Source organism: Haliotis rubra, unplaced genomic scaffold (genome assembly GCF_003918875.1).
Source record: "Haliotis rubra isolate DU_JTF1 unplaced genomic scaffold, ASM391887v1 Scf46, whole genome shotgun sequence".
Taxonomy (NCBI): domain Eukaryota; kingdom Metazoa; phylum Mollusca; class Gastropoda; order Lepetellida; family Haliotidae; genus Haliotis; species Haliotis rubra.
In genome coordinates, this window is record NW_025767146.1 from 2,197,042 (window position 1) to 2,215,369 (window position 18,328).

Consider the following 18,328-nt stretch of genomic DNA (forward strand, 5'->3'; position numbering starts at 1 on the left):
GATTGGGGGTAAAAGTGTGTTTATCTTTGTTCTTACCATGTTGACGGATTTATAAGAAAAGACTACATGTTTGAGATAAATGCATGTATTTGCACACCTAGTTAACACACGCATCTCCCTATGCCAAACACTGTGGACCCTCTACAAGACAACTATAACACACGCATCTCCCTATGCCAAACACTGTGGACCCTCTACAATACAACTATAACACACGCATCTCCCTGTGCCAAACACTGTGGATCCTCTACAAGACAACTATAACACACGCATCTCCCTATGCCAAACACTGTGGACCCTCTACAAGACAACTATAACACACACATCTCCCTATGCCAGATACTGTGGACCCTCTACAATACAACTATAACACACTCATCTCCCTGTGCCAAACACTGTGGATCCTCTACAAGACAACTATAACACACGCATCTCCCTATGCCAAACACTGTGGATCCACTACAAGACAACTATAACACACACATCTCCCTATGCCAAACACTGTGGACCCTCTACAATACAACTATAACACACGCATCTCCCTATGTCAAACACTGTGGACCCTCTACAATACAACTATAACACACGCATCTCCCTATGCCAAACACTGTGGACCCTCTACAATACAACTATAACACACACATCTCCCTATGCCAGATACTGTGGACCCTCTACAATACAACTATAACACACGCATCTCCCTATGCCAAACACTGTGGACCCTCTACAAGACAACTATAACACACACATCTCCCTATGCCAAACACTGTGGATCCTCTACAAGACAACTATAACACACACATCTCCCTATGCCAAACACTGTGGACCCTCTACAAGACAACTATAACACACACATCTCCCTATGCCAAACACTGTGGACCCTCTACAATATAACTATAACACACGCATCTCCCTATGCCAAACACTGTGGACCCTCTACAATACAGCTATAACACACACATCTCCCTGTGCCAAACACTGTGGACCCTCTACAATACAACTATAACACACGCATCTCCCTATGCCAAACACTGTGGACCCTCTACAATATAACTATAACACACGCATCTCCCTATGCCAAACACTGTGGACCCTCTACAATACAGCTATAACACACGCATCTCCCTATGCCAAACACTGTGGACCCTCTACAAGACAACTATAACACACACATCTCCCTATGCCAAACACTGTGGACCCTCTACAAGACAACTATAACACACGCATCTCCCTATGCCAAACACTGTGGATCCCTCTACAAGACAACTATAACACACGCATCTCCCCTATGCCAAACACTGTGGACCCTCTACAATACAACTATAACACACACATCTCCCTATGCCAAACACTGTGGACCCTCTACAATATAACTATAACACACGCATCTCCCTATGCCAAACACTGTGGACCCTCTACAATACAGCTATAACACACACATCTCCCTGTGCCAAACACTGTGGACCCTCTACAATACAACTATAACACACGCATCTCCCTGTGCCAAACACTGTGGACCCTCTACAATATAACTATAACACACGCATCTCCCTATGCCAAACACTGTGGACCCTCTACAATACAGCTATAACACACGCATCTCCCTATGCCAAACACTGTGGACCCTCTACAAGACAACTATAACACACACATCTCCCTATGCCAAACACTGTGGACCCTCTACAAGACAACTATAACACACGCATCTCCCTATGCCAAACACTGTGGATCCTCTACAAGACAACTATAACACACGCATCTCCCTATGCCAAACACTGTGGACCCTCTACAATACAACTATAACACACGCATCTCCCTATGCCAAACACTGTGGACCCTCTACAATACAGCTATAACACACGCATCTCCCTATGCCAAACACTGTGGATCCTCTACAATACAACTATAACACACGCATCTCCCTATGCCAAACACTGTGGACCCTCTACAATACAACTATAACACACACATCTCCCTATGCCAAACACTGTGGACCCTCTACAATATAACTATAACACACGCATCTCCCTATGCCAAACACTGTGGACCCTCTACAATATAACTATAACACACGCATCTCCCTATGCCAAACACTGTGGACCCTCTACAAAACAACTATAACACAACTATAACACACGCATCTCCCTATGCCAAACACTGTGGACCCTCTACAATATAACTATAACACACGCATCTCCCTATGCCAAACACTGTGGACCCTCTACAATACAGCTATAACACACGCATCTCCCTATGCCAAACACTGTGGGCCCTCTACAAGACAACTATAACACACGCATCTCCCTATGCCAAACACTGTGGATCCTCTACAAGACAACTATAACACACGCATCTCCCTATGCCAAACACTGTGGACCCTCTACAATACAACTATAACACACGCATCTCCCTATGCCAAACACTGTGGACCCTCTACAATATAACTATAACACACGCATCTCCCTATGCCAAACACTGTGGACCCTCTACAATACAGCTATAACACACGCATCTCCCTATGCCAAACACTGTGGACCCTCTACAATACAACTATAACACACACATCTCCCTATGTCAAACACTGTGGACCCTCTACAATACAACTATAACACACACATCTCCCTATGCCAAACACTGTGGACCCTCTACAATATAACTATAACACACGCATCTCCCTATGCCAAACACTGTGGACCCTCTACAATACAACTATAACACACGCATCTCCCTATGCCAAACACTGTGGACCCTCTACAATACAGCTATAACACACGCATCTCCCTATGCCAAACACTGTGGACCCTCTACAAGACAACTATAACACACGCATCTCCCTGTGCCAAACACTGTGGACCCTCTACAATACAACTATAACACACGCATCTCCCTGTGCCAAACACTGTGGACCCTCTACAATATAACTATAACACACGCATCTCCCTATGCCAAACACTGTGGACCCTCTACAATACAACTATAACACACGCATCTCCCTATGCCAAACACTGTGGACCCTCTACAAGACAACTATAACACACGCATCTCCCTGTGTCAAAACTGTGGACCCTTTACAATACAGCTATAACACACGCATCTCCCTATGCCAAACACTGTGGACCCTCTACAAGACAACTATAACACACGCATCTCCCTGTGTCAAAACTGTGGACCCTTTACAATACAGCTATAACACACGCATCTCCCTATGCCAAACACTGTGGACCCTCTACAAGACAACTATAACACACGCATCTCCCTGTGTCAAAACTGTGGACCCTCTACAAAACAGCTATAACACACGCATCTCCCTGTGCCAAACACTGTGGACCCTCTACAATACAGCTATAACACACGCATCTCCCTATGCCAAACACTGTGGACCCTCTACAATATAACTATAACACACGCAGGAAAAAACGCTGCGAGATCAGGTGAAACGCTGACTTTCAATCGCTATACAGACTAGTATCTTTTCGCGTATCCTTGAGAAACCCGTGTACCCAACGGTTACACATGACAAACCTTTACACACGCTGGTATATTATGCACTGTTATAAAATACATTCTTACTTCCTGCTTCCGAGCTTTCATCATTTCTAGTTGTCTATTTACAAATGATTTAGTCCACATTTATCACACATATGTACTCTATATTCACCACTAATTTTCTGTACGTCCATCATTCGCATCCAATTGAAGACCAATCGCTTAAATAGTTTCAATATTGACATCCTTGAGGAAATAAGACTAAGATGTAACCATACCAACAGATGTATAACCTGTCAACCGAAGGTGACACACTATTAATACAGCATATGACTTATACCGGTCTTACCGAATAATTAGGCAGCATATATAGGTTCTATTTAATGCAGATGAGAAAGAAGAGCAAGGTACGACGAAATAACGATATAATAGTTGAAATGGACGTGTTAGAGATACCCAAACGAGCGAATGGCACAACTCCCTATTGTGTGTTTAAGCAGTTTCTGCATGGGCGTTCGACTCGTGACCTACCAATTGATGAGAAGACTCCTGCTATACCAACTCGATACACGACTGCCACATACGAACACAAACGTTATCAACGCGTTTGTGGGTAGTTTACGTTTGAAGTGTAATGCGTCTGTTGGTTTTACACAATAGTTTTCGAAAGTGTTTTGGAACAGGGGTGGAACAGGGGGTAGATATGTAGGTGTTTGCTTCTTATTAGACAGCCTCATCTTGCGAAATATTGATGACCTGAGGGTGAGGATCTCGGCATCGAAGGGCCAAGTGAGGATCGATTGATTGGATAGTTCGTGTGAGTATTTTAATGGGTGGATTGTAAGTCATCTTATCGTCTTTTGTCTGCGCTGGAAACCTAAGATCTGCTGCCCGGGTGGAGATCTTACGTTAAGGTGACCGGGTGTGCATGTGATGGTCGTGGAACCGTTTGGTTCAGTTTGAAAGCTATTTGAACTGAATGCCGCATGTGAATAGCAAATCTGTACATATGGACCTGTGTGACCTGGTGGTAAGCAGGATACAGCCTGACTGTATCTTCATGGTGTCTACCTCCTCCCCGCCCCCAGGCCTGTCCGTCAGTGTGCCATGTGGGTCCAGTGCGCACATAAACTCTTGTCATTACGCTATTGATTGCGGTATACCGGACTGAACCAACTCTAGTGGAAGACATCGATGTTAACAAGAACTGGGTGTCCATACACATCCCCCTTAGACATGGGCTGCGGACTTCTTAACAGTATATCTCTATTGTTAGCGTGGAATCATCATGCCCATTGAGTTAGCTGGACGGAATCTTTCTGATCATCATGAGAATACGCCATCTCTGAGTGTTGACAGAATCGTGGGAGGCTCTATGTATAGTCGTACAGAAATAGTCGCCACTTGTTGCGCTGTTGTCGATGGTGAGGTCTGGGCGACAAGGGATGAGGTTCCTGGAAGAACAACGGAGGTACTTCCGTTACTGTGGTACCCACCCTGCAGACACAAGGGGCATGGCCGAGCGTCGCCGTGCACTCTAGGGGTGACAACAGTCGGGACACCTTTACTGGACTTATTTGTATATAATTACAACCTTTTTGTATGGCCTCTTTTGAACAACCGTCAGATCTCCATTTTGCTCAAGTATTCAGATCTTGGATATTTTCGACTTTTGTAAAACCTATAAAAACCTCCATCGATTTGCTTGGGCATGCATGAATGGGATACGTGTGTTCTCAACAAATAATGTAGAGTGACAGAAATATACACATAGCTCAAGCACACGCTCTCTCTCTCTCTCTCTCTCTCTCTCTCTCTCTCTCTCTCTCTCTCTCTCTCTCTCTCTCTCTCTCTCTCTCTCTCTCTCTCTCTCTCTCTCTCTCTCTCTCTCTCTCTCTCTCTCTCTCTCTCTCTCTCTCTCTCTCTCTCTCTCACACACACGCATCCAAATGTCAGATAGCCCCATTTGCAGTTATAAGTGTATATGCTCGTTGTGTGTAGTATTAAGTTAGGTTAGGAAGGATTTGTAACATAGCCCTGCAATTATACCGCCATGTCCCTCTCCCGTGTGGGCCAGACCTAACTGCTCCATGCTTAACACTACAGAAACCATCTTCAGGCACGTCCACATGAAAGGATGATAATTATTTGATAATGCCCCTAACAAGTTTCAAGACGAAAGGAAAGATTTTAACAAACTTTTTGTCAGTTATGCCATGATTTATATTGCTGGAATCAGACAGGAATTAATGATCGGAACTCAGTTTATGATGAGAGAGAAGAAGACCTCTCGTGTAATGTTCCTGGTGGTAGTTCCCCCTGATGAGCGCGGGTATCGACAGCAGGGAACACGAGTCCCCGTCGCTTTGATCAGTCGCTCTACACGGCAGTAGAGCCACAGCCAGCACCAGGCCTTCCCTTTGATCCACGCCAGCTACCGTGACTCGTGGACTTCTGAATGGGATACTGTTCTGTGGTAATATCATCGACAAGATGGGCAAATTGCATTTATTATCATAACGGCGATAAGTGTTATAATGACGCGTGACAATAAGGGTATCCGATGAGACTTGTGTAAGACTCTACAAGGAATTAGCGTATATCTTGGTGCCGTATCTTCATCCTCGGCTGCATGAAGTAGGTAAAGATGTCAGTGCCAGTTGTATCAGGGGAGTTAGGTCTGTTTTTGGTGTTCGTGTGTCAATCACAAATACACAGCCGCAACAACATCGCCAATCACCACACCAACTCAGACGTACACTACATCCATAATGCCAACCACAACCGCGACACAAACCACTACAACGTCAACTAAAGCTCCCACCACATGCACATAGCCAATCACCACACCAACCACAACGTCAATCACCACGCCGACTCAGACGTACACTACATCCATAATGTCAACCACAACCGCGACACAAACCACTACAACGTCAACTAAAGCTCCCACCACATGCACATAGCCAATCACCACACCAACCACAACGTCAATCACCACGCCAACTCAGACGTACACTACATCCATAATGCCAACCACAACCGCGACACAAACCACTACAACGTCAACTAAAGCTCCCACCACATGCACATAGCCAATCACCACGCCAACCACAACGTCAATCACAACGCCAACCACAACGTCAATCACAACGCCAACCACAAGGTCAATCACAACGCCAACCACAACGTCAATCACCATCCCAACAACAACGTCAATCACCACGTCAATCACAACGTCAATCACAACGTCAATCACCACGTCAACCACAACGTCAATCACAACGCCAACCACAACGTCAATCACAACGCCAACCACAACGTCAATCACCATCCCAACCACAACGTCAATCACCACGCCAACCACAACGTCAATCACCACGCCAACCACAACCATAGCGGCAACCACAACCACAACGCCAACCACAACGTCAATCACAACCGCAACCATAGCGGTAGCCACAACGCCAACCACAACGTCAATCACAACCACAACCACAACAAAAGCTCCCACCACAACCACAACCACCAAACGAAAATGACAACGATAACGGTAACCAAAGCGTCATTTACAACCACGTCAATCCCAACCACAAAACCAATCATAATCATTCAGAAAAATAAAAAAAACATAACTACAATCGCACAAAACCATTCATAACCACAACGACATCGACAACCACATGTTTTCCTCTCTGTTGTACATATGCACGCATGTACGCGCAGGCACACCCCGGTCGCATCTTCGCGCAGACTCACTCACGAATGCACACGCAGACACACAAACGCGCGTATATGCACACAGACACATAAACGTACCAAGACATTCACCCAGACGTACGCACACACATATATATGTATACGGGCACATCTGTTGCAACATGCCTTACGTATCAACAAGTTCAAATATATAGCCTTAAGTTTACCTGCAAATAATTGATAATGCATTTTAAATGACTAAATCAGTCAAACAACGTTAGCCTCGGGGGAAGGATGACAGCTATAGTGATTTGGTGCTATCTGCTTGATGAGCATAACCAACCTGAGAGACGCCAACACAATTACCTGCCTTCACATTCAGATGCATATCGTTGGCCATTAACATATCTGCTGTCGTGGGAGGTTAATGATACTGTATGTAACACGCCCTGGCACTTTGTCAAGGGCAATGTACACGAACTGCCTTGTGTGTGACAAAATTACAAAACTGTGGCGAACCTGTTGTGCGCTTGTTGCATCTGTCTAGAACACTCACACTTTCCTATAAATACCGTGTATGTGACAATGTTATAAGACAATCACGAATATCCAATAAGAAGTGTCTTCCTTGAACACGCCAAGTCCACCGAAGGAACCATGTATGTGACATTATTAGATTTGCTTTTGGGGTGCCCACTCCACTATAATACCCTTGGGTATTCTAGATCTCAAACAAGAATCTCCTATAACATTCACGTTATTTCTACTCCGGACATGTCCACTGCAGTTCGGTCACTATTCGTAAGTTACTATTCTAAAACAGTTACCAAACCAAGCCACTACAGGTCCACTACACTTCAAAAATCGTGTATGGGACATTTCACGTAGAAGTATCACGCGTTCCATCTGTCTTGGACTTGCCCGTTTTACCTTTCAGCAGCACCACACCTACATAACCTGACACAGTCGCACCGTCTCTCTCCAGCACGCCCTATATCCTCCCGGAGTAACAAAATCTGTGAAGTACACCCCTACCTTTGAAGTGAGATAAAGAATAACAGATACTCCGATACAACACGGAAAGTAAGGTCTCCTGGGTGTGAAACTATCAGCGTCATTATGCCACGCCTAATGAGATGTAGGTGCGGAGCAGATTCCCAGACTGTGGACACAGTTGCCCGTCCCGACATGTATATCAGCGGAGGGGAGGGGGAGGGGGTTATTAGTCCTCCGGAGGTGTAAGATTGGTGCTAATATGCTGTATCAGTAGCATAGGAGGAGAACTCTCGTCTCGTGCTGCACATAGCGGCGTCCCCAGTGACTATACGAGATGTGATTAGCAGCGTCGTCAGCAAACATGGTGTACAGGATAAGAGATGTGATTAGGAACAGAACACATTCCCATGTGAGATTCAGCAATATGATTGTATATAATATGAGAGATTCTCATTGGCAACATTGCTAGAATGGTCGTATATAATATGAGAAATATTTCTTTGGTATCATTGGTAGAAAGGACGTATATAATATGAGAAATATTTCTTTGGCATCATAGGTAGAAAGGTCGTATATAATATGAGAAATATTTCCTTGGCATCATTGGTAGAAAGGTCGTATATAATATGAGAAATATTTCCTTGGCATCATTGGTAGAAAGGACGTATATAATATGAGAAATATTTCCTTGGTATCATTGGTAGAAAGGACGTATATAATATGTGAAATATTTCCTTGGTATCATTGGTAGAAAGGACGTATATAATATGAGAAATATCTCATTGCCAACATTGCTAGAAAGGCCATGCATGCGATATGAGACATCTGACAACCGCGCTGAAAGAAACTGTATATATGATATGAGAACAGCAATGAGTATGGAAGTTCTGTTTGTATGAAGGACGTCGGATGTCCACACAGAGTAGCAACATACAAGTATGGACCATCGAAATAATATATTCAACCAATATGCAAAATGAATATGTAGATCACAATGCATCATGTAATGCGTACAGTCAGCGTGGTATACCATGGAACAGATGCCCCACGTGGTAAATGTTAAAACATCCCGTTAGACTTTAAACCCAGAAAATACGAAGAGTAAAGGTTCGTTTATTTTCAAAAGAAGTCTGACTCACTGAAAGCGGCAAGGACTAGTTGAAGACAAATGTGAACTTTCGCAACTGAAGTTAGACTTTTTCAGAATGTGAAAGAGTCTGAGTTCAATAAGTGCAACGGAAGAGAAGCACTTACGTCCATCGAGTTACCGGTAATATCAACCGTTCAGTACTACCGCCGACAAGATGTGTTCAGTACTCCCGCCGTCATGATGTGTTCAGTACTACCGCCGTCAAGATGTGTTCAGTACTACCGCCGTCAAGATGTGTTCAGTACTACCGCCGTCATAATGTGTTCAGTACTACCGCCGTCAGGATGTGTTTGGTACTACCGCCGTCATGATGTGTTCAGTACTACCGATGTGTTCAGTACTACCGCCGTCAAGATGTGTTCAGTACTACCGCCGTCATAATGTGTTCAGTACTACCGCCGTCAGGATGTGTTTGGTACTAGAGCCGTCAGGATGTGGTCAGTACTACCGATGTGTTCAGTACTACCGCCGTCATAATGTGTTCAGTACTACCGCCGTCATGATGTGTTCAGTACTACCGCCGTCAAGATGTGTTCAGTACTACCGCCGTCATAATGTGTTCAGTACTACCGCCGTCATGATGTGTTCAGTACTACTGCCGCCATAATGTGTTCAGTACTACCGTCCGTCAAGATGTGTTCAGTACTACCGCCGTCAGGATGTGTTAAGTACTACCGCCGTCAGGATGTGTTCAGTACTACCGCCGTCAAGATGTGTTCAGTACTACCGCCGTCAAGATGTGTTCAGTACTACCGCCGTCAAGATGTGTTCAGTACTACCGCCGTCATGATGTGTTCAGTACTACCGTCGTCATAATGTGTTCAGTACTACTGACTTTCGCCTGACACGACTCCTTAGTTATCACAACTCCCACCACTAATTGCCACAGCAACCACTCGTACGACAACCACTGCCCCATCCCGGCACGACTCCAATCATCAACACCAACACTTCCACATACATTTTGAAAGGTTTTCAACATCAACGAGCTTGTCTTGCATGCATTACACAATTCCTGCATTCCACGGATATCTCGCAGTGTTCCATTACCTAAACCACTCAAGCCAACATTTGGCACACCGCAATCTGGGGTACTGCCATGACAGTTTTCTAGAGTTTTGTTCCACATTTTAAAACAACTGGAAGTGTTAAAAGGTTGGATAGAGTTGCACCCCGCACCAGGAGTACACGGAGACGAGTCCCACATTCCAGCTCGCATCAGCTGCAACACTTACTGGACAGTGATTTAGATAAAAGCTAAGATGAGATCCCCAGACCCAAATCCCTGAACATTCAGCGATAACAGTCCACGGCCAGGACTTAGCGTCTTGGGGTTACTGCCGAGTCTCTGGGCTGGAGGTTAAGTGATGACACCCCTTGAGTGCCTCTGTGGGAGATGGAAGGGTCATCCCATGTGAATGTCTGGCTTCATCAAGCTGGTGCGGGGGGCATCGTAGTCTGTATAATATACTCCATAGTTATCTCCATGACGCTGGGGGAACTATATCAATTACTTACTCTTCACATAGTATTGTAAATAATACATCATTTTAATTCAGTTTGTAATGCAGTGTTCACACTTCAGTTCGTGATTCAGTGTACTCCTACTTCCGATGATGATTCAGGAATGTACAGTTGCAGTGTAGTATACTCAACCATGTCCACAGTATAGGTCGGAGCTCTGCTCAGACGCCACGTATATCTATACATGAAGTCGTATATGGTTAAACAGCGTCACCAGTAAGTGTAAAACATTAAAACCAGAGAATTAATAGTATTGATTTTCTGACGGAACAAATTACATAGGGCGTAAAAAGGGAACTAGCTGTGACAAGTATGTGAACGGATCGCTGAAACTCAGTGACGACACTCGGTGTTCTCGAAGAGGGTGGCCACGTCCTGCCCACACAAAGTAAACGTTTGCTACCTGTGGTGTCACGAGGGCTTGTGCATAATCGAAACCCCTGTTTAGTTGTAACCTCTTGCGAATCATAGATGTAAATTACTTATGTCAGGTGGAATTCAGGCGACATTCCGAGTATGCTATATTCAAAGATACATGTGCGGAGTGCCGGATGTAGTACCAGCTACGTAATGTGTTCCTTGTGGGTGGGAACAACTCGACAACAGTAATGAAAGCATGTGATTCTCAACTCACATAACACACGATTCGCTAGAACTGAATGGGTCCACATACTACAACTGGGTTTCTCGGCTGATTGTACAGTCGCACCCCACATGTGCCAACGGCCCGCATGGATGATGGCAAGATAAAATGTTAAATATATGTTGAACTAGTGTGACAAACAGAATCACAGGTTTTATCAAATTACAATGCTAATTATCATTAACTCTATTTTATTGGACTAAGCATCCAAAGTAAGTCTTTCATGACGAAGAGTTTCGATCCATCCAGAACATATTCATGTCTTCTCGCGGCACTTAAACCTGTCCGTTATACAGGAACCCCCTCGGAAGTTTTGGGGAATAACCTTGTTAGTCCGGACAATATTGCCGCCAGTAAATGCGCCCTCAAACAAATGACATCATCAACATACCGCCAATGTTTCCCTAACGCATCTTTGGTAAAGGTCGTCACGATATGGCTGAGATATTGCCCATGTGACGTTAAATATTAACTCACTCACTCACTCTTTTGTAAAGGGACATCTTGTACATTTTTGCAACAACCGAAAACGGGGTTTACCTACTAACGGGACCTAGCCAGGCTTTCCTCTGCTGATCATTCCTTTTCCAAAAGTGGTACCATTGCTGAGCAGTATTCCACAAGTTTGTTTTAATGGCCGCAATTTAAGACGCTTACTTCCAATGTCCAATCAGATTTGCTTCCTCAGTAAGATACTCACGAATGGTAAAGACGGTAAACCGTAATGATCGATTTTAAAGGAACCTGAAAATATTTCAACGACATCCAATAAAAATGATGAATGTAATCTATCATTCTTGCCCAAAATAATCTTCCAGGAATCCCAGACTGAATGAATGAAACTGGTTTAAATAAACTATCACATACGATACACGTTTCGGACGCTGCCCCAATATCAACAAAATTATACCTCACCTTCACTGAACTGTGATCATAGGAAAACACTCCCCGTGGTAATGGCGGTTCCGTTACGAATGATTAGTTGCGTGGAAGGCAGTTTGTGACTCCCGGCCATGATGTGGTCAATCCACGACTGACAGCGGGGCCTATAACCCCTCCGCCAGATTTACTCGGTAATTAGAGGATGCCAATAAAGAACTATCAAAGACGTTGTGACCTGAAAACTGCACTGACAGGAAAGAACGTGAAATTGCGCCCTTGTGTGAATACAAATCGGGTTTTTGTACGTACGATTGGTTAGAATGAGCGCTAACAAGGCCATCTATTGGGCCAGGGAACTAGTATTTCAGTCGTGAGAGCCCCTGACAAATCACACTTTTTAGCTTCAGCATCCCGAGGGATTCACAAACCTTCTCTTAATCTTTTTATGCCAAACGTTCAAGAATAAGGACGGGTACTATACTGTTTTTCCCTCCCGAAAGTCAATGTCTAATGAATAAATATAGGCGTGCCAAACAAGCTGTATCTGAGAGCCCCGTATCACAACGGTAGTTTATCACGGACATGCATGTAAATACTTGTACGGGGATACCTTCTCTACGCCTGTATTCGTCTATAATGATGCTACACACAGAGGAGATGAAGCGAAATCCACAAGCAATGTGACAGAATATATTTCTCCAAACAAGTAGCTGCCCCGTTGTTGTCTGTTATACAATCTTAAGGAGGGAATTTTATGTAAATAGGTATGAACCTTGTTCCCCGGGGAAATCAAGCAAGCACTGTTTGCTTGTCTCACTATTGCTATGTTTTAATAGTCACAATGTAGCGGCAGATAAACACATAACATAAGGCATACGTGTACTGATAGTGGTTAAGACTGTTTAGGACATGAATCGCCAATACATACACTATGACAACACCCGGGAATGGGGGGCTAGAACAAGAACTCAAGTTATTACCCAGAAGACCTGTTTCAAAACTACCAAGATGACACAGAGAGCTATACCACTAGGAGATACACAGCAACTACCATCACCAAGACATACTGATCTGAAATAACACTTATTTGGTTAATAGTAGAAACAGTCATTTAGACAGTAAGTGCTGTAACAAGCGCTGAGAGATATAGACCAACAGGCATCACCAATAGGTATGAGTGAGTGAGTTTAGTTTTACGCCGCACTCAGCAATATTCCAGCTATATGGCGGCGGTCTGTAAATAATCGAGTCTGGACCAGACAATCCAGTGATCAACAGCATGGGCATCGATCTGCGCAGTTGGAAACCGATGACATGTGTCAACCAAGTCAGCGAGCCTGACCACCCGATCCCGTTAGTCGCCTCTTACGACAAGCATGGGTTACTGAAAATCAATATTCTAACCCGGACCTTCACGGGTAGTCACGGGTAGAGGCTAATTAAAGGTAAGAATTTAAGCTCTGCTCAAATGACCGAATGGATCCCGATGGTGTAGGTTAGAACATGTATGTCACGGATTCGTCTTGTCCAATTCCAGGACGCCATAATATTGTTGGAATCTTGCTGACTGTGTCATTAAAACCAAACTACTGGATAATGTAGTTTGTGTTGTGCTCCACCACTCCCAAAGAACATGCTGCTGTTTGTGCCAATGGCGACTACATGGAAATAAATACTCTGTTGCTAATTGGTTTAATAGAAAACACACTGAAAATGAATTGAACTGAGCATATCTTTGAAAAACAGATATTACGTTTCATTCGCATTTAATCAAATCAAAAAGAAATTATCACCCAATAGCTTGCCGCAGTATCCAGCGATTACGACCAGTGCATTAAACGCGATTGGTTTGTTACACACATTGCAGCTGTCGAACAGTTTCATCAGCCACAGAGAACAAACTGACAAGACGAGCATCAAAGGCGGCCAATCGTCCCCGGTCAGTGCACAGGACTACAAGAACATGTCCCACGCCATGTGCCTGCCTCCCGACCCTCGCGGCCTCCACCATGGTATTTCATCTCAGGATGCACCCACTCACATGCTTCAAGGCACCCCAGATATTGTCAGCTAATACAAATTTCACTTTAAATGCTTTTTGATCGATGGAAATTCGATTCTGAAGACAGAAATGTGATGAGACTTCTTTGAGAGATTTTTCAGCTTAACTAAGATTCCGGAAAAAACATCCGTGGTATCTGGGTGAGCCTTGATGGGCGAGTTCGGGACGTTTCCTCGGAGTACTGCTTCTCCGGACTAGCGTGTCCAGTACATCAATACTGGTCGGCTTAGGACACAGGCCCTACTTGATAGGGCATTGTTGTTAGAAACAAGAGTAATATCTGGCTGGAGTGAATGGAAAACAAACGTCGTATTGATTCCATATCGGATGTCGGACAGATTATATGGCTAAGTTTGGATTTGCCATCGTTCGTCTTCTGCCTCGTTTACTACTTTGGGTGTGTATTCTGTCGTAGCAATAGATTGAGACAATCTTGGGTATAGTCAAAAACAATAACGGCAATACTAAGAGTTGGTTGCGGTCATTTTGGGTGGTGTGGAGGTCTTATAGTGAAAGAATTCACTTGTCAGATCAAGGCCCGAGTTTGTTTCCTCACCTGGGTACGATGTGTCAAATCAATTTTTGGTGTGGCGCGTAGTGGCATTGGTGGAATACTGCTACAAGCGACGAACAAACATACTGCAATATATAACGGAAGTTATCTTAGCTACATACGTTTGCAACCATGGATAGATCTGAACTGCTACAGATTCTGCTTCATGCAGGGATGAGCTGGGACATCATGGCTGCTGGATGAGCGAGTGTCAGCAATGTCCTAGCTGTATCATGGCTGCTGGATGAGCGAGTGTCAGCAATGTCCTAGCTGTATCATGGCTGCTGGATGAGCGAGTGTCAGCAATGTCCTAGTTGTATTATGGCTGTTGGATGAGCGAGTGTCAGCAATGTCCTAGCTGTATCATAGCTGCTGGATGAGCGAGTGTCAGCAATGTCCTAGCTGTATCATGGCTGCTGGATGAGCGAGTGTCAGCAATGTCCTAGCTGTATCATGGCTGCTGGATGAGCGAGTGTCAGCAATGTCCTAGCTGTATCATGGCTGCTTGATCAGAGAATGTCAGCAATGTCCTAGCTGTATCATGGCTGCTGGATCAGAGATTGTCAGCAATGTCCTAGCTGTATCATGGCTGCTGGATCAGAGAATGCCAGCAATGTCCTAGCTGTATAATGGCTGTTGGATGAGCGAGTGTCAGCAATGTCCTAGCTGTATCATAGCTGCTGGATGAGCGAGTGTCAGCAATGTCCTAGCTGTATCATGGCTGCTGGATGAGCGAGTGTCAGCAATGTCCTAGTTGTATCATAGCTGCTGGATGAGCGAGTGTCAGCAATGTCCTAGCTGTATCATAGCTGCTGGATGAGCGAGTGTCAGCAATGTCCTAGCTGTATCATAGCTGCTGGATGAGCGAGTGTCAGCAATGTCCTAGCTGTATCATGGCTGCTGGATGAGCGAGTGTCAGCAATGTCCTAGTTGTATCATAGCTGCTGGATCAGCGAGTGTCAGCAATGACCTAGCTGTATCATGGCTGTTGGATGAGCGAGTGTCAGCAATGTCCTAGTTGTATCATGGCTGCTGGATGAGCGAGTGTCAGCAATGACCTAGCTGTATCATGGCTGCTGGATGAGCGAGTGTCAGCAATGTCCTAGCTGTATCATAGCTGCTGGATGAGCTAGTGTCAGCAATGTCCTAGCTGTATCATGGCTGCTGGATCAGAGAATGTCCGCAATGTCCTCGCTGTATGATGGCTGCTGGATGAGCGGGTGTCAGCAATGTCCTAGCTGTATCATGGCTGCTGGATGAGCGAGTGTCAGCAATGTCCTAGCTGTATCATCGCTGTCCACCTGTCTTCGGGGCTGAAGACAAAACCGTGATCGCCGTATGAACATCGATCTACGCAGTCGTGAAGACATGTTACAACGAGGAATGCCGCACAGGGAAGCCCTGGAACCCCACCAGAAGACAAAGGTGGTATCAGGGAACAGTAGTTTCTTTCTTTCTCAGAAACTCCAGGAAGCCAAAGACGTTGCGTTTGGGACCAATTGTATAACTCTGAATCCCCGCCTGATGTCAGAGTGAGGAACAGTTTCTTGCCCACAGCCCTCACTGGGAGTCAAGCATCAGGTACCTGGACCCAGTTGTATTCAGACATCTACATCCGGAAACAGATATGTGGTAATGGAACCGCTTCTGGACTTTCCCCGTTTGGTCAGAATCCCGACTAGAAAGCAAGCATCAGGTTTCAGGGATCGATGTACATGTTGTCTCGGAGTCCCATTGAGGAGTTTCAAGAGGTAGGGACCAATTTTCTTCCGGAATGGCCCTGTGAATTCAGCGATCGAAGGATTAAAGGCTCACGCAAAATTGCATTCCAGCAAGAGTCCTCAATACTCTGAACGTTCTCATGTAGAACAATCTAACGATTACACTAATTAGACTGATACGACGCTTCAGTTCCCCACATAGCGCTGATTACACGTCTAGACTGGATGGGGCCACCAGACCTTGGAGCAAAGACTCGCCGTAACTGACCAAGCAATATGACACATAAATATGAATTAAACGTCAACGCCAGTGACTACATAATCTCGATGATCTGCCGAAACAGACTCCATACAGCGATGACACCCGGTGTTCGCGAAGGATTCAGCATGTCCTGCCTGCCCGTCCGTTAAGGAAAGTGTAGAGAAATGTTATGTAAAAAATATTGGTATATTTACCTTGACAGAAACAACGACCTTCAATCACCCTCCTTACACTGTTTGTTTGTTTGTTGTTTAACGCCACACTCAACAATATTCTAGCTGTATGGCGACGGTGTGTAAATAATCGGCCCTGGAGCAGACATTTCAGCCATCAAAAGTATGAACATAGATCTACGGAATTGGGATACGATGACATGTGTACCCTGACTTTGTCAAGTATAGGCCTACGGAAACTGTAGCTCCACATCGGCTATCAAGGATTGTTTTGAAACAATGCGGTGCAGTAACGTGACAATTTTCGGCCGATATAACGACATCAATGACAAAGGGAATTTGCATTCAGATCACATCAATGAGATTCAGTTGTCATGCCGACGCCAATGGGATAGCACATGACGTCAGTATCATCAGACAAGGTTTATTCCTATGACGTAGTAGCACATGACGATGACGAACGATATGGTGCTGCATTCACTTGCTGAGGATGGAGAGGTCTGACGTTACAGTTATTTTAACAATGGTAGTTGTAATAGAAGGTGTAATATAGAATAGCGCCTCACAGGCAGCTTGGGTTATACAGAACACTAACGTCCACCATGTTGTATGCTTTAAGAGCGTGCGCGTGGTGCGTGGAGTTCAGGGCTATATAAGTGGCCTTGTTATTGTTATTTCATACGTAAAGTATAACGTGCGCGCCCACGAGAACGAGACCAAACGGTTGTCACGAAGCATTGGGTCGGGATGCTGACTACAGGGAGACCTGGTAACGAAATCTGAGGTAATTTAACTTTAAACAGTAAACGAGAACTGAGATCACTGATGTTTCCACTGTTCTTTGTTTAATCCCACCGAAGGGGGCTTCTTGCCAGTCCGGAATTGTTGGAAGCCTCCTTCTCTGGCACACCTTCCTCTTTAGCTAATGAACGTACCTTTTTTCTTACAAATTAACCCAATTTTTAGCTTTTTTAACTTTGATCTTTTCTGGAATGAAAAAGCATGTTTGTATTTCATCAAGTGGCTTGAACTTAGAGATGTCACTCAGGGAGAATTGTGGAATGTGGTCAAATCGTCATCAATTTCCCTGAACCAACAGTGTTTAGATTTAATCTACTTCAGCCTTTTCACTGCTCTCTCATTGTGTGCACGGACGCTGCAATGTTGGGGCTACAGT